Source organism: Nyctereutes procyonoides, unplaced genomic scaffold (genome assembly GCF_905146905.1).
Source record: "Nyctereutes procyonoides isolate TBG_1078 unplaced genomic scaffold, NYPRO_anot_genome, whole genome shotgun sequence".
Lineage (NCBI taxonomy): Eukaryota > Metazoa > Chordata > Mammalia > Carnivora > Canidae > Nyctereutes > Nyctereutes procyonoides.
This window is the reverse complement of record NW_026575139.1, coordinates 31885914-31904763: the sequence shown is the minus strand read 5'-3', so window position 1 is coordinate 31904763 and position 18850 is coordinate 31885914. Positions and strand designations below refer to the sequence as shown.

The 18850-nt window shown below is 34.8% G+C and overlaps 1 protein-coding gene and 1 pseudogene across 5 annotated transcripts in view; one reads left to right on the top strand and one right to left on the bottom strand.

Moving 5' to 3' along the window:
* GPHN (gephyrin) overlaps nt 1–18850 on the top strand; it is a 636471-nt gene that overhangs the window by 109376 nt on the left and 508245 nt on the right. The gene's annotated exons all lie outside the window — the stretch shown is intronic.
* Nucleotides 9930–10326, bottom strand: LOC129495885 (40S ribosomal protein S24-like; annotated as a pseudogene).

Below are 18850 nucleotides of genomic sequence, written 5' to 3'. Positions count from 1 at the left end.
TGGGGCCTTTCTCCCTTGGGGCCTTTCTCCCTTGGGGCCTTTTGTTTCTCCTTTTGTTTCTTTAATTTTTTTCTTTCCCGTCTTCCTACCTTGATAGAAGTGCGAACTCTTCCCACTGTAGCATTCCAGTTGTTCTCTCTTTAAATCTGAGGCCGAATTCGTAGATTTTCAGAATGATTTGAAGGTTATCTAGGTAATTTGGTGGGGATAGGTGATTTGGGGACCCTACTCTTCTGCCATCTTGCCCCTCCCCCCATTCATTTACATCTTAATTGAGAATGATAAATTTAATAATATGAAGAAGTAGGTTTTAGAGTGGGATTCCAGTGGCAGTGTACTATCCTGCATAGTAGTAAAGAGCATTTAGGCTTTGGAGTCAGTTAGGCCTGGGTTTGAAATCTTGTTCTATTAGGTCTCATTTGATCTGGGAGAAGTTACTTAACCCCAAAGAAGCTTGATTTCCAAACTTAATAGTTTCGTGGGAAACCCAATTAATTATGAAAAGTTCATTTACTAGTATGTTATTTTTATTGTCAAGGTTTCAAAACTTCCATGTGGAAGAGCAGAGCTTTCATTCTAGGCAAAGTGGTTACAACATTTGTCGCTTAACAGCAAGGCTATAGTATCGCTCAAAAATATCAGACCGACAAAAACAAAGAAGAATTATATACTATTATCAAAAAGCTTTCAGTTGGGAGAAGGAGGAAAGATAAGACACAAATAATAAATTATTTGCAAGTAAATATTAAGCAGCACAATTGTTAAAATTAAGTGGTGATAATACGATATTTATGAGTATATGAAACAATTGGAACTTTTATGCATTGCTGTTGGGAATTAAAAATCATACAGATACTTTGGGAAAAGTTCAAGATACTATTTGACCCAATAATTCTGCTTATATTTATCCAAGACTAATGAAAACATACAATTTTCATTATTAAAAGAATCGATGTTTTTGAATTTGCTTACTCACTAAAATTCATTTGTAATGCAATAATCAATATTGACAATGCTTTCACAATAATTTGTGGACATGCATAGAATAAAGAAAAATTTGAGTTGCCTGACATTCTCATCTGAAGTTTCATAAGGTAACGTTTTGCCTTGCTTTAACTTCCGTATTGTAAATGAGTATCCTTTTTGTAGTTTCTTTAAGTGCCATCTGTTTTGTGTTGTGCTTTTTATTGGGAATACTGCTCTTTAGAATGGCCCCCTAGTGTAGTATTGAAGTACTATCAAGTATTATGAGTACAAGACATCTATATGCCTTAAGGAAAAACATGAGTTTTAGATAAGCTTCATTTATACATGAGTCATGTTGCTTTTGGACATGCATTCATAGGTCAATGAATCAACATTTATTTAATGAGGTGTCTTAAACAGAAATACATATGAAATAAGATTATTTATTAATCAGTTGACAAAAATATGGTGACCAGAGGCTTACAAGAACATAATCTTACATTTCCTTTAGAAGAAATGGTTCAGTATTAGTTTATTCAATATTCACAGTGACTTTATAGAACATATATATTGCAAATAATGAGAATCAACTGTATCCACAAAAAGGCATATGCAAATATCCATGGCAGTTGTACTGACAATAGGCAAAAACTGAAAATAACTCCAAATGTTCATTAACTGAATAAATGATAAATATACAATGCAACAGTACTTAGAAATAAAATGTGAATAACAAGCAATAACAAAGGCTAAGGATCAGAAACATTATGCTAATCAAATGTAGTGTTATAGAAAGGGTAATTCCATTTACATAGGAAGAATAAAAATTTTTTATAAGAAATATATGGTGAAAAAATTAAACAGGGCTTGCCTTAGGATAGGAAGACTGGAAAGGCTCTCATAAGACACATTCTAGAGACAAAAACATTATTATGAAAGTGGAGATAGTTTCATTAGTGCATTTAATTGTCAAACACTATACAACCAACATTTATGAATTTTAATGTATGCCAATTTTACCTTAAAGAATTAACAGTAACTGGTTAGAAATTGGACCTGGAGAAAGATTTGAATAAAAGAAAAATGTCATAATGATAACTTCTATATCTGCCTGATAGGTACATGAGGGTATATCATACTGTTTATATATTCCTTAAATTTTCCAAAATAAAAACTTATAGCAAATATATAAGGAATTATAAGAGTTAAAATGAGCTTTATAAAAAGAAACAGTTAAAGTAAAACTTGGTTTGAAAGTCTTCATGGAGGGATTCCTGGGTGATTCTGCAGTTGAAGGCCTGCCTTTGGCTCATGGTGTGATCCTGGAGTCCCGTGATTGAGTCCCATATCGGGCTTCCTGAATGGGGCTTGCTTCTCCTTGTGCCTATGTCTCTGCCTCTCTCTCTGTGTATCTCTCATAAATAAATAAATAAAATCTTAAAAAAAAAAGTCTTCATGGAGTAGTGATTAGAACTAAGAATATTTGATAGATTTTGAACATGAGGCAAGGAAATGCCACTACAGAAGAAGAAAGCAGTGTAAAGAAAATCATAAAAGTACTATTGATGTTGAGCTGCTAAGGGAACATTTTGGCTTACCTATGAGGTCCAGAAATGAATGATGGGAATTTTAAAGAGAAAAAGAATGGGAGATAAACCTGAAAAAGTAGATGGATAATGAAATCACCAAAACCAGCCTGAAATGTTAGGTCAAAGAAACACAATGGGCAACAGGGAATCATTCTACACATTTCTATTTGGCCATGACAGAGTCAGAGCTAAACTGTAGAAACTTTAACAGTAATGTGAAGGATAGAATGGAAGCATTACAGTGTCCAAGTAAAAGATAATAATGCTTTAACACAACAATAGATGGAGATAAATGAATCAAAGGCAAAGGCATTTTAATTGGTAATTGATGGTTTAGATTTTCAAGAGAGCAGTGATCAAATTATGTAGCTTTGAAGAAGTTTAAGCACTAATATTCTTTTCCATAGCATGATAGATCACTAACCTACTGAAAACAGAATATGTTGAAGTCTGATGCCAATTTCCTCAAGATTTACAACTGGAAGTGTTAATTTACAACTAGAAATGTCAATCCAATAATGTTGGAATTCCAGTTTTGTATGTTGTTTTAAAAATAACCTTGTTATGGAACTACATAAAAGCATAAGCAAAGATTCCAGATTTGCCACAAAGTATTCCACATAGCAATGAGTATAATTTCTATGCTTGGTTGCCCTTAAATAAATGCTATTAAGACAAAATGAGTTTGCATTGGTATAACGGGCATCTTATCTAGCACATTTCTTTATTATAGCCCACCACCACCACCACTACCGCCACTGGCTGTGGCCCTGAAAACTGCCTTATATTCAAGGTAATAAACCTTAGTTAAGAGAAGACACTATTGCCCCTCATGTAAATTCTAAGGAAGGACAAAAAGAAACACATTACTAAATTACTAGTAAAAACTATCCTACATATAACCCTGAACTATATTAGTTTCTTACCTGGAGAATATCTAGTCAAGATTAATTCACAATTATTTAAGTTGGTTTTATTTTTTAAAGGGCTTTATAAGGACAAACAATTGTCCATCTTAATGACGACAAAAATATTTTCTTAGTTTAAATTTTAGATTACACATAAGCACTTCTGATATAAATATGGTTACATATTAAAATCATCTTCTGAAGAAAATAGCAAAATCTGTTTTTAAGATACTTTTTAGATAGACATCTAAATTTCTATTTTAATTATACTGCAATGATAGCTAGAAACAAGATTTCATTTAATAGATATTATTCTATAGCCTACTATCTTAATATTTTAGTATCAAATGTTTAATATTAAGTTGTGCTTGTGTGTGTATATTCACATCTGATACATACATACACATATACACACAAATACATGCACATATATTTAGTAAATTTATCAACTTTTGCTAATGGAGATGATCTACAAAAGGAGATTAAACTTCAGAAAATAGACTTAAATGCAAGTAAGGTAGAAAGTAGTGTTAAGCTACATACATTCCCATAGTAAATGTTTACAAATGCAGATACTAGAGCCAGAGTTCCTACATTCTAATAGTCGTTCTGCCACTTATACTTTGTATAAACTCTGGCAAAATTTCAAAGAATCAGAATTCCTCATCTATAAAAGAAAATACAACCTATAGTTTATTCTCAACATTGTGAGAAGTAAGCGAGATAATCCAATTAAGATACTTAGGCTGACATATAGGCTGATATTAAACCTGAACGTTTATACCCTAATGCCATGGCAATTAATACATTTAGGAGGTAGCACAAAGGCATATTTTACCACAGTAGACAATGTAGAGCTGACTGCACATAAAGGACTGAAATAGTCTCCTCAGGGAATATTAACATTAATGATAAAATATGTAATCAAATTGTTAGATAAGAAGAAATACAAACTTCTTTAAATTCAAAGCTTTCTGATTTGAGGAAATACAAGAGTCCTTCATTACACCTATAACTGACTTATGTGGAAATAGAATAATAATCAAAATAAACAGTATTTTACTTTAGACAAGTAGACTAATTTATCAAATATTTGTTGACTATGACCCAGATAAATATTTTTTTAAAGATATAATTTGATAATTTTTTAAAGATTTATTTATTCATGAGAGACACACACACACACAGAGAGGTAGAGATATAGGCAGAGGGAGCAGCAGGCTCCATGCAGGGAGCCCCATGTGGGACTCAATCCCCAGACTCCAGGATCACAACCTGAGCTGAAGGCAAACGCTCAACCGCTGAGCCACCCAGGCGTCCCTGAGTCTCAGTATTCTTATGTGTAAAAAGGGCAGTTGTGAGGATTAATTGAGACAATATTAAAAAAAAATTACTCTGCTTATGTCTTGGCACAATAATGAAAGACTACAAAGAATGAAAAAGAGGTAACACTCAAATGAAAATAAACAGAAATCCATACTATACATAGTATAATACAGGTATATTATACTGAAATTGTAGTTCATAAAGACAAAGAGGTGTTAAAAACAACCCAAGTAAAAAGATCAATTACAAAGAAATGGCGATTAGCTTGATGGATGGGCTTAATAGCTCAAATGAAGCAGCAAGATGATATAATAATAACTTCAAAATGCTAAGAGAAAATAACTACTAATCTAAATGGTAGTGGTATGCCTTGAGTGAAGGGGGAAAGTACTCCCTAAGAGGAAGTCAAAACAAAGCTATTTTCAGATAAATAAGAAATGAGTTTGTCAAGCTTTGAAAAAGAATTTTTTTTTTTTTTAAGATTTTATGTGTTTATTCATGAGAGACAGAGACAGAGAGATGTAGGCAGAGGGAGCAGCAGGCTCCATGCAAGGAGTCTGGATGTGAGACTTACTCCCGGGACTCCAGGATCACGCCCTGAGCCAAAGGCAGACACTCAACCGCTGAGCCATCCAGGTGTCCCTCAAAAAGAATTTAAGTATAGCAAAAAAGAAGGAATATTTCCTCAAAAGCTGTAAGAAGTGAGTGAAAATGGTGATCAAAAAACTTGATTAGTGGGCAGCCCAGGTGGCTCAGCGGTTTAGCTCTTGCCTTCAGCCCAGGGCGTGATCCTGGAGACCTGGGATCGAGTCCCACGTCAGGCTCCCTGCATGGAGCCTGCTTCTCTCTCTCTCTCTCTTTCTCTCTCTCTCTCTCTCTCTGTGTGTGTGTCTGTCATGAATAAATAAATAAATATCTTAAAAAAAACTTGATTAGTGACAAGTGATTAGTGATCCAAATGACAACTGGATATCCATCTGCAAAAGAATGAAGTTGGGCCCCTACCTCACATTATAAACAAAAATTAATTGTAAATGGATCATAGATCAAATTCCAGGAGATAAAGTTCTAAAGCTGTTAGGAATAAATCTTTGTGACCTCGGGTCAGGAAATGGTTACTTAAATAGAACATCATAAGTATAAGCTATAAAAAAAAGATAAATAGGATATCATCAGAATTTTTTAAAATTATGTTTCAAAGACATCAAGAAAATAGAACCTACAGACCGAAAGAAAATTTTGCAAGTCATGTGATGAGGGATATGAACTCCTTGAATTCAACAACAAAAAAGGCAACCCAATTTAAAAATGGACAGAGGATTAACTCAAAATAGATTTTAGATCTAAATATAAAGTACAAAAATATAAAATTCTCATAATAGAAAAGTAAATGTAAGTGAGCCAGGGTATAGCAATGACTTTTAACATACAACACCAGAGGCATGAACCATGAAATTAAAAATAAGCTGGACTTCATTAAACGTAAGAACTTCTGTTCTGCAAAAAAGCACTGTCAAGTGCTTTTATGTGAAGACAGGCCACAGCCTGGGAGGAAATATCTGCAAAAGACACTTAAGGACTTTTATCCAAAATATGTAAAGAACTTTTAAAACTCAAAAACAAAAAAGACAAAATGTTTAAAATATGGGCAAATATCTCCATGGATATCCCACCAAAAAAGATACATACAAGTGGCAAATAAGCATGTGAAAAGATGCTCAAAATCATGTCATTAGGGAATTGCAAGATGAAACAACAAAGAGACTACTACATACCCATTAGAATAACCAAAATCTAAAAAAATGATACTCCCAAATGCTGACAAGGATATGGAGCAACAGGAACTCATTCATTATAGTGGGAATGCAAAATGGTGCAGTCACTTTGGAAATCAATTTAGTAGTTTCTTATAATAAATACTCTTACCATATAATCCAGCAGTTGTGCTCCTTGATATTTCTCCAAATGAACTGAAAATTTATATCCACACAAATACCTACTTGAAAATGTTTATAGTAGCTTTATTCATAATTGTCAAAACTGAAATGCAACAGAGATCCTTTAGTAGGTAAAGGGACAAATAAACTATGGTATCCAAACAATGGAATATTAGTACCAAAGTAAAATAACTCTCAAATCCTCATTATAGTACTTTGATCATTTCTTTATTAAAACAAACAAACAAACACAAACAACCTGGATGCCTGGGCAGCTCAGTGGTTGAGCATCTGCCTTGGACGCAGGGCATGGTCCCAGAGTCCCAGGATCCCACATCAGGCTGCTGATCAAGTCCCTTAGAGGGCCTGCTTCTCCCTCTGCCTCTGCTGCTTTCTCTGTGTCTCTCATGAATAAGTAAATAAAATCTTAAAAACAAAACAGAATTTCCAGTTTGGGGAACAATGACCTAGATTCATCTCTCCATGCTCCTCTGTACAAAGAACAACTAAAAAAATCTGGAAATAATACACCAGATTGTCAAAGGAGAACTCTAATAAAAGATTAAGAAAAGGAAGGCAATTGATGAGGGACCCCATAATTTGAATAACAACACAACAGCTCTGCATTGCCCAATTCAACCACTCAACTAATGAAAAGGCACCCAGACTTGACCTGAGTCCACACTCAAGGGCAAAAATGGCAGCTCAGGTAATTGAGGAACTCCTTCCATTCTATACTAATAGCACCGACTAGGGTGGGAGGGGACCAAGGGAAAAGCCTTCTGTTCCCACAGGAATGAAATCTCCTATCCCTTACTTAGCAGAATCAGACCAGGGACATTCTTTCCACACCCAAGGATGTCACCATTAAGGACCAAACAGATTTCCCAGCAGCATAAGGTGAAACAAGATCGTAATAGCGCTACAAAAACTCTGAGCACTAAATTATCATTGGAACTGCAGCCTCCATAAGTGGGCCAAGACCTATACACTGAACTGACACAATATGATTGCTTGCTAAGATGTAAGCTTTATTTTTTTTTTTAAGTATTTCTTTTATTTATTTATTTTTTTTTTTAATTTTTATTCATTTATGATAGTCACAGAGAGAGAGAGAGAGGCAGAGACAAAGGCAGAGGGAGAAGCAGGCTCCATGCACTGGGAGCCCGACGTGGGATTCGATCCCGGGTCTCCAGGATCGCGCCCTGGGCCAAAGGCAGGCGCCAAACCGCTGCGCCACCCAGGGATCCCGATGTAAGCTTTAAATAAAATGAATAACAATATACCATTTGCAGATTACAACTAAAAAGACACTGCTTATACTAGGATGAAGGAAAATCAAAACTAATGAAAGAACAAAGTCACAAACAGAGGGATCAGATGTTACAATTATCTGACAAGGATTTTAAAGTTGCCATTATAGGGCCCCTGGGTGTCACATTTGGTTAAGTATCCAACTCTTGGTTTTAGCTCAGGTCATGCATGGTCTCAGGATCATAAGATCAAGCCCCAGATTGGACTCTGAGCCCAGCAAGAAGTCTGCTAAAGTTTCCCTCTTGCTTTCCTTCCACCCTTTCCCTTGCTTGCTCTCTCTCTCTCTCTCTCAAATAAATAAATATTTAAAAAACTAAAAAAAAAATAAATAAAGTAGCCATCATAAAAATGCTTCAATAAACAATTACAAATACACTTTAAAAATCTCACCAGGGATCCCTGGGTGGCGCAGCGGTTTGGCGCCTGCCTTTGGCCCAGGGCGCGATCCTGGAGACCCGGGATCGAATCCCACGTTGGGCTCCCGGTGCATGGAGCCTGCTTCTCCCTCTGCCTGTGTCTCTGCCTCTCTCTCTCTCTCTCTCTGTGACTATCATAAAAAAAAAATAAAAAATAAAATTCTCACCAAATACAAGACGTGGGAATTTCCAAATGGAAATTATAGAATTCAAATATACAAACACAAAGGTTTAAAACTCATTGGATAGGCTGGATAACAAATGAACATGAGAGTAGAAAGTGAACTTTAGAAAATAAGCTCTCTGAACAAAAGCAACAGATTTTAAAACACACACACAGACACTCACAAAAATGGACTTAGGAGCCTATAGAACAATATCAAAAGATCTAAACTTCTATTACTGGAGAACTGGAAAAAGAAGAGAAAGAGAATAGGGCTGAAAATAATTTACAGAAAAAAAAGGGTGACAAATGGGTAACAATTATATCTATTAAATAAAAGAGATGAACCTATAGAGCAGACCCTCCAAAATTCCATGCCAAATCATATCATAATTAAACTTTAAAAAATAAAAGTCAAGACCAAATATCTTAAATCAGAGAGAAACAATGTACTACTTATAGGAAAGTACTACCAGAGACTGTGAATTTCTCACTTGACATCATGGAAATCAGAAGGAGGCCACGTAACATTTTCCAAATGCTGAAAGAAAAGAACCATTAACCACAAATTCTGTATTTAGCAAATATCCTTCAGAAATAAATAGGAAATAAAAAAATTTCAGACAAATTTAAAAGTAGTACACATACCTTTCTTTAAAATTTAAAAATTTTAAATTTTAAACTAAAATTAAACTAAATTTTAGTTTAATTCCAGTATAGTTAATATACAGTATTATATTAGTTTCAGGTGTAAAATATAGTGATTCAACAATTCCATATATCACCCAGTGCTCTTCACAAGTGCACTCCTTAATCCCCATCACCTACCTCATGCATCCTCCCCAACTTCCCCTCTGTTAGTCCACATACCTTTAAAGAGCAGCTGACGTATGTTCTCTAAGTAGAAAATAATAAAAGAAGTCTCAGACATTTAGAAAGAAAAAAGGCCAATAGAATAGACCATAAAAAAGAGGAAATATGATAGACTATCCTTATGATTTTTAAAAATCATATTTGATGATGGAAGCAAAAATTATAATATCATCTGATGTGCTCAGTACGAGTAAATATGTGTAACAATTATATTTTAAATATAAAAACAAGATGGCCTAAATGAAAGTTAGTTTTCTATACTTGAAGTGATAAATGATGACACCAACCAGTAGACTCTGATTCAATATGTATGTTCATTTTATTTATTTTTTTTCACATTAATGTTTTTAGTTTGTTAAGCTTCTCATGAAAAATCTACAGAATCACTACAGATAAAGCCACTGCAGAATCTTTACTCCTGTTGTCCAGTATTCAGCTCACTTCTTTTTGCCAGCACCAGCATTGGCCTTTGCAGTTCCCCTGACTTTCTTCATTCTGTTTTTGCATTCTTTGTGCTGTTTTCTTGATGTCTTTTTTTTTCTCATACAGGCCATGTCTTCCAAGTCTATGTTTGGGTTCATTTTTCTTTGTGTAATCCAAGGAATCATAAATCATGCCAAAGCCAATTGTCTTGCCACCACCAAAATGGGTTCTGAATCCAAATACAAATATGACATCTGGTGTGATCTTGTACATTTTGGCTAGTTTTTCCCGAATTTCTGTCTTAGGTACTATTGCCTTCCCAGGGTGAAGAACATCAATGACCATCTGTTTCCACTGAAGTGGTCGGTTGGTCATGAGCTTCCTGGTCTGGATAGTTACTGTGTCGTTCATGATGGCGGCTGAGCTTTAAGCAGCCAGGGAGGAAAAGAGACTGTATGTTCATTTTAACACCTATAACGACCACTAAGAAAAGTTAAAAAGAGATACAGTAAAGAACATTCTAATTAAAACAAAATTCTAAAAAATATTCAGGTAATCCATAAGTAAACCAAGAAAACAGAAATAGAACCCTGAGAAACAGGGGATCAAAAATGGTAGATTTGAGCCCTTACATATCAAGAATTACTTTAATGTACCCCCCTAAAAATAGAAAAAAAAAGAAATTAACCAAATGGATAAAAGCACAACCCAACTACATGCTGTCTATAAGAAACTCATGTCAAATATAAGAACATAAGTAGGTTAAAAGGTTCTAAAAAGATATATCATTCAAAACATTAATTGAAAAATCGAAGATGGATATACCATTATTAGGTAAAGTAGACTTCAGAACAATGAGAATTATTAGGAACAAAATGGGATCTCACATAATGATAACAGGGTCAACCCACCAAGAAGACACAGGAATCCTAAATGTGTACTGAACCAAAGACCAGAGCTTCAAAATACATAGAAACTAAGAACTGAAAAGAGAGATGGACACAGCCAAAATATACAGTCAGTCCCTTCAGCATCCCACTTGCATCATATGCTAGAACTATTAAACAGAAAATGAGCAGAGATACAAAGGAACTCAACTATATGACCAAGCAGTAGGATATAAATGACATTTATAGACTCCATTGAAAACAGTGGAATAAACATTTTTTCAGGTTCCCTAGAAACAATCAAATTAGACCATATTCTGGACTATAAACCAAACCCCACAAGTTAAAAGAACTGAAACAATACAGAGTATGTTCTCTGACTATAATTTAGTCAAACTAGAAATCAGTAGTGTAAGAACAAAAAAAATCTCCAACTCTTGGAAATTAAATAATGTACTGCTAAACAGCCCAAGGGTCAAAGAAGTCTCAAAGGAACTAAAAAACAAAACAAAACAAAACACAGAACTAAGTGAAAATGAAAATACAATATATGAAGTTATGGATGGAGTTATAGCAGAGCCAAAAAACCCTGATAACACAAAATGCTTATATCAGAAAAATGATAGGCCTCAATTCAATAATCCAAGTTCCTACTACTAAAAACTAAAAAAAGCAAAATGTACCCAAAATAAACAAAAGGAAGAAAATTATAAATAAAAAATTAATAAAATTAAACCTTGGAAAACAATAGAGAAAAATCAGTGAAACAATGAGCTGGTTCTTTGGAAAGGTTAATAAAATTAACAAACCTGTAGTAAAAGTAACAATGAAACAGAGAAAATGCAAGTTATTAAAATCAGAAATGACAGAGGAAATTACTTGGTAGATCATGTAGGCAGTAAAAAGGGTAATAAAGGAATACTACAAAGAACTTTACCTTCATAAATTTAATGAATTAGAATAAATGGATCAATTCCTCTAAAATCAAAAACTATCGGGATCCTGAGTGGCGCAGCGGTTTGGCGCCTGTCTTTGGCCCAGGGCGCAATCCTGGAGACCCAGGATGGAATCCCACGTCAGGCTCCCAGTGCATGGAGCCTGCTTTTCCCTCTGCCTGTGTCTCTGCCTCTCTCTCTCTCTCTGTGTGACTATCATAAATAAATAAAAATTTAAAAAAACTATCAAACTCAATCAAGATAAGGTAATTCTGAATATCTGAATAGTCCTATACTATTAAAGAAACTAAATTCATAATTTTTAAAGTGCAGACCCCCCCCCCCAAATCTCTTAAGTCCAGAGGTTTTTATTGGAGAATTCTACCAAATATTCAAAGAAAAATTTTACAAAGTCTCTCCTAGGACATAGAAGAGAAGACAACAGGTAGTGTTCCTAACTCATTTTATGAAGCCAGTATTACCCAGAACCAACACCACAGAAAGACATACAAAGAAAATACACACCAACATCTCTCATGAATACAGATGCAAAAAGTCTTCAGTAAATATTAACAAATTAAATAACAATGTATAAAAAGAAAGTATACACCAAGACCAAATGACATGTATTCTTGGTATCCAAGGCTGTTCAGTATTCAAAAGTCAATGTCATGTGTCATATCAACAAAAAAAAGAACTGACATGATTGTTCAACTGGCAGAAAAAAAAATCACAGAAATTGTGTTCCAGAAAAGGACATTTGTAAAATGGCTATTTTGCTAGTATGAGAGTTATGGTTACTACTATATGCCTAAGAATTCTTTATTGTATTCTGTATTGTATTCTTTATTTGTATTACTCATATAACAAGTTTTACATATACAAAAATTTGATGTCTTCTATGACTCAAACACTGGAAAAATAAGATACTCTACTAAAATAAGTAGTTTTATTGCTATTTTCATTCATTTCTATTTACTGTCCTGTCTCTCTTAAGTGAGTAATAGGATGTTCTAAGATTGATAAAATTAATATTTTTGTTTTTGGTATAAGAAATATAAAGTACACATCAGAGTCAGATTAAGAAACATCCACACTTTACAAAAATTTTTCAATAATAGAGCATCTTCTTTTTTGTAATTCTGTATTGCTACTGCTGCTGGCTATGAAACTCACCAACAAAGGTAACAAACTGAATCACCTAGTCAGTTTTACAGTAGCAGATAAAACTTTCAGTTTTTCAAAGTTCGTGTTTGCTTTCTTCGTGATGAAGATTATAAAGTATATGAGAAAGTACATCTCAACACTTACATTATAATTGGTCACTTTAATATGCAGGCATTCCATCTGGAATGGACACCAGATTAGAATGGAGCTCTTCAACTGATATTTTTTTTTTTTTTTAAATCTTTTTTTTTTTTTAATTTTTTTTTTTTTTTTAATTTATGATAGTCACACAGATAGAGAGAGGCAGAGACACAGGCAGAGGGAGAAACAGGCTCCATGCACCGGGAGCCCGACGTGGGATTCGATCCCGGGTCTCCAGGATCGCGCCCTGGGCCAAAGGCAGGCGCCAAACCGCTGCGCCACCCAGGGATCCCCTCAACTGATATTTTTATACCAGAACTGCATTAGGTCATTTACTATAATCAGTGCCTTTCTCCGACAATATTACTTACCACATACAGATTTCTGTTTCCAGGGTGGTTCAGATTTTCTGATTTGTCACCTAAAAGACTGCTATAAAGACACGGTCATGTTATTTGTGATTACTTACACTCTCAAATCTTTTTAAGTCTAGAAGTACACTGAACAAATAACATCTCCAGTACCCCTGTTTTCACATTTGGGAAAATAAAACCTGGTATATTTGGGTAAAATGTAATACACAGTGATTTCCATTCATTGGAAAAGTATGTTATGTTCCATTCAACAAAAGCATAGGGATTTCTTCTACCTCACGTCAAACACAGAAAGTAATTTGAGACAAATAGACCTAAAAACTATAAAGCTTTTACAAGAAAGCTTTTATTTGTATCTTACTGATGGAGAAATGTTTCTTGGACAGGTCATAAAAAGCAATAAGCAAAAAAAATTAATTAGTTAGATTTCATCAAAATTAAAAACTTCAGTTTATCAAAAGATACCATTATGAAAATGAATTAGCATGCCAGAGACTATGAGAAAATATTTGCAAACTGTGTTAAAGAATTTATATCCTAGGATATACACAGAACTCCTACAATTCAAATATGAACAAACAATCAGTTTTGTTTAAATGGCCAGATATTTATGCATTTCATTAAAGATATTTTTAAAATTTTTATTGAGATATAATTAACATTGTGGAAGGTTAAGGTATTCAATGTGTTGTTTTGATATATCCAAATATTACAATATGGTTTCCACCTTAGTGTTGTCTAACACCTCCATCCCATCACATAGTTCTTTCTTTTTTTATGATGAGAATAGTTATTTAGTTTCTTTTTTTATTTATTTTTTATTTTTTAGTTATTTAGTTTCTTAGCAACTTTGAAATTTATGATACGGTACTGTTGACTATAATCACTATGCTGTGCATTAAATTGCAGCACCTGTTTATCTCTCGTTGGAAGTTTTTACCCTTATTGGAAGTTTTTACCCTTAAACAACATCTCCCCAATTATCCTATTCCTCAGCCTCTCCTAATCATCATTCTGCTTTCTGTTTTTATGAGTTCAGCTTTCTTAGTTTCCATATATAAATTATGCCATGCCATATTTGTCTTTATCTGGCTTATTACACTTGGCATAATGCCCTCTAAGTCCATACATGTTATCACAAATGACAGCATTTCCTTTTTTCTCATGGTTGAATAATATTCCATCATGTGTGTGTGTATGTGTGTGTATGTAGTATGTGTGTGTGAGAGACACACACACACGTACACAGTAAGAGAGAGACATCTTTTTTATCTCTTTATCTGCTGATGAACACTTAGGTTGTTTCCATATCTTAGCTATCAATAATACTGCAGTAAACATAGGAGTACAGATGTCTCTTCAACATCCTATTTTCATATATATGTATATATATTTTGGATATATACTCAGAAGTGAGAGTATGGGATCATATAGCAGTTCTATTTTTAATTTTTGGAGCAAGCTCCATACTGTTATTCAAAGTGGCTGAACCAGTTACCTTCCTCACCAGCAGTGCCCTTTTCTTCACATCCTGGCCAACAGTCATCTCTTATATTCCTGATGACTGCCATTCTATCAGGTATGAGGTGTTCTCTCTCACTGGTTTGATTTGCTTTTCCATGATGATTAGTGACCATATACTTGTCAGTCATTTGGATATCTTCTTTGGAGAAATGTCTATTCAGTTTTTCTGCCCATTTTTTTTTAATTTTTATTTATTTATGATAGTCACAGAGAGAGAGAGAGAGAGGGAGGCAGAGACACAGGCAGAGGGAGAAGCAGGCTCCATGCACCGGTAGCCCGATGTGGGATTCGATCCCGGGTCTCCAGCATCGCGCCCTGGGCCAAAGGCAGGCGCCAAACCGCTGCGCCACCCAGGGATCCCTTTCTGCCCATTTTTTAAAAAAGATTTTATTTATTCATGAGAAACACAGAGATAGAGGCAGACACATAGGCAGAGGGAGAAGCGGGCTCCCCGCAAGGAGCCCAATGTGGCACTTGATCCTGGATCCTGGAATCATGCCCTCAAGCTGAAGGCAGACACTGAACCACTGAGACACCCAGGCTCATTTTTCAAATCAGATTCTATTTTTGTTATTAAATTCTGGGTTCTTAATAATTTTGGATATTAACTGCTTATCTGATAAATGGTTTGCAAATACTTTATCCCATTCTGTTGTTTGATCTTCTCATTTTGTTGATTATTTTGCTCTGCAGAAGCCTTTGAGTATGGTGTAGTGTCTCTTGTTTATTTCTGGTTTTGTTAAAGCTTGTATTTTTTTTAATTTTTATTTATTTATGATAGTCACACAGAAAGAGAGAGACAGGCAGAGACACAGGCAGAGGGAGAAACAGGCTCCATGTACCGGGAGCCCAATGTGGGATTCGATCCCGGGTCTCCAGGATCGCGCCCTGGGCCAAAGGCAGGCGCTAAACCGCTGCGCCACCCAGGGATCCCTAAAGCTTGTATTTTTGGTATCTTCTCCAAAAAGTCATTGCCAAAATCAATGCCAAAGAGCTTCCTCTCTATACTTTTTTTCTATAAGTTTTATAGTGTCAGGTCTTATGTTTAAGTCTTTAATTCATTATGAGTTATTTTTTTTTTTAGTGGTCTAGGACAGGGGTCCAATTTCATTTCTCTGTATGTACTTATCAGTTTTCCCAACATCATTTGTTGAAGAAATTATCCTTTTTTCATTGAGTGTTCTTAGCTCCCTTGTGAAATATTAGTAGAGTATATATATGAGTGGTTAGTTCTGGGTTCCCTATTTTTGTCCCATTAGTTTATATATCTAGTTAATATATCTATTAAATATAGATATATTTAAATATATCTATTTATAGCAATTAAATAATTGCTATATCTTTGTAGTAGAGTTTCAAATCAGAAAATGTAATGCCTTTTGCTTAGCCATCTAGGGTCTTTTTGGTTCAATACAAATTTCAGGATTTTTTTTTCTATTTCTGTGAAAAATGCTATTGGAATTTTGGTAGGGAATACATTGAATCTACAGGGGTCTTTGTGTAGTGTGGACATTTTAAATACATATATTATTCCAGTCTGTGAACATAGGATATCTTTCCATTTGTTTCTTCAATTTCTTTCATCAAAGTCTTAAAGTTTTCATTGTATGAGTCTTTCACTTTCTTGGTTAAATTCACACCTAAGTATTTTATTGGTTTGGATGCTCTCATGAATGAGATAGTCTTTATTTCTTCTTTTTCAGATATCTTGTTGTTTGTGTGTAGAAATGCCTCTGACTTCTTTATGTTGATTTTATATCCTGAAACTTTACTGAATTCATTGATTATTTTCAACAACTTTTTGGTTAAGTCTTTAGGATTTTCTCTATATAAGATCATGTTACTTGCAAATAACTACTTCTTTATTTCTTTTTTTTTTAATTTTTTTTTTATTTATTTATGATAGTCACAGAGAGAGAGAGAGAGGCAGAGACACAGGCAGAGGGAGAAGCAGGCTCCATGCACCGGGAGCCCGACGTGGGATTCGATCCTGGGTCTCCAGGATCGCGCCCTGGGCCAAAGGCAGGCGCCAAACCGCTGCGCCACCCAGGGATCCCTACTTCTTTATTTCTGATTTGGATATGTTTTTGTCAAAATGCTTTAGGTAGAACACACTACTTCTCTGAATAAGAGGTGGTGAGAGGCACCCAGGTCTTGTTCCTGATCTTAGAGGAATTGCTTTCCATCTTTCATGGTTGAGTATGATGTTAGCTGTGGGTTTGCCATCTATAGCCTTTATTATGTCAAGGTGCATTGCTTCTATGAAACTCTTCTAAAGGTTTTTCAGGGAGGCATAATTATTTTGTATAGGAACTGTTCAGGGAAGCATAATTCTTTTATATAGGAAATGTTCAGCTTTTACATATTTTGTAATAAATGTGAATTTCTTTTTCTCAAGAAAGAAACAATATGGTATAATAGAAGGAGAACTAAACTCAGTCATCCTAAGAAATCAATCATAGCTCAGTCATTTATTGAGAGACCTTAGTCAATTTACTAAACTTCTTGCTACCTTTTTTCCCTATCTTGAAAATGTATATAATGATACCAGTGATATGTATATTAGAGGGGTTTCAGGATAGCAATATGCCTGAAAGAGTAGAAGTCTAAAAGATTTATCTTAAATTTCCATGGCAAGCATACTGTATATAACCCAACTTTATTTGGGGGATTGGTGGGAGTGGAAATTATTGGTGGAAGTAACAGGAAGAGCTGAAATAACCTCATGTCAATCCCTTAGTGTTGTCAACAGAATCCATGTAATTAAGACTAGTATATTCCCCTTTTAAAAATATTTATTTATTTTATAGGGAGAGTGAGAGAGAGGAAACACATGCACATAACCTGGGGGTAGGAGCACAAGGAGAGGGAGAAAAAGACTCTCAAACAGACTCCCCATTAAGTACAGAACACCACACAGGGCTTGATCCCAAGGTTCATGACGCAACCTGAAATCAAGAGTCAGACACTGAACCATCTGAGCCACCCAGCCGCACCATAAAGTAACCCAGAGTACTATTAAATTATGGTAAGATTTGCCAATCAAATTCTAAACAGTATCTATACATCTACACCAAGGAGAAATGAATAATACATGCAAATCTTCCTTCTGGTATTAAATTCTGCTCTGTGTTTTTTGACCAATCTCATTCTAAGATATTTGACAGACTTGTCCATACGATTACTGAATAAAGCAAGAGAAAAAACTACTGGGATTTTGCCCATCTCCACAGGTCTCGTGAGATTTCACTGTATACAGAAGTGTGACTGACGAAATTTCATCATTGGATGCACAGTGTCTGTCCCAGTAAAGGGACACTTCTGTACTTTTTTGCCCCTAATTGTAGAAAGAATAGTACCATGCCTAGAAACCATATTTTGGACAAGTGAACAGTCCCATTTTCAGATTGAGGACTAAAAGTATAGCATATACATGTTGTTAGGACATTGCTTAATAATGAATAAAGACTGAATAGTATCTTTGATCCATCTTTCCTAAAATTTCTCTTGTGTTGTGATTAAATATAAATTAAAACAATCCAGGCAAGAAAAGGATGACATCACTAATTTTGGCAATACTTAGAACAGTGTATCATCTTTCCAGTGTTAGCATTTTTAAACTCACTTTTTAAAAACTTCCAAATAAACCTTTGTGTTATTGCACAGTGATAAAAAGTATGACTAGCCATAAAGAAAGAATCCTGGGTGGATCAGCGGTTTAGCGCCGCCTTCAGCTCAGGGCGTGATCCAGGAGACCCGGGATCGAGTCCCATGTCGGGCTCCTTGCATGGAGCCTGCTTCTCCATCTGTCTCTCTCATGAATAAATAAATAAAATCTTTAAAAAAAAAAAAAGAATAACAGCACATACATATTTCATTAAATTCTACTAGAGAATGTTGCCCACAG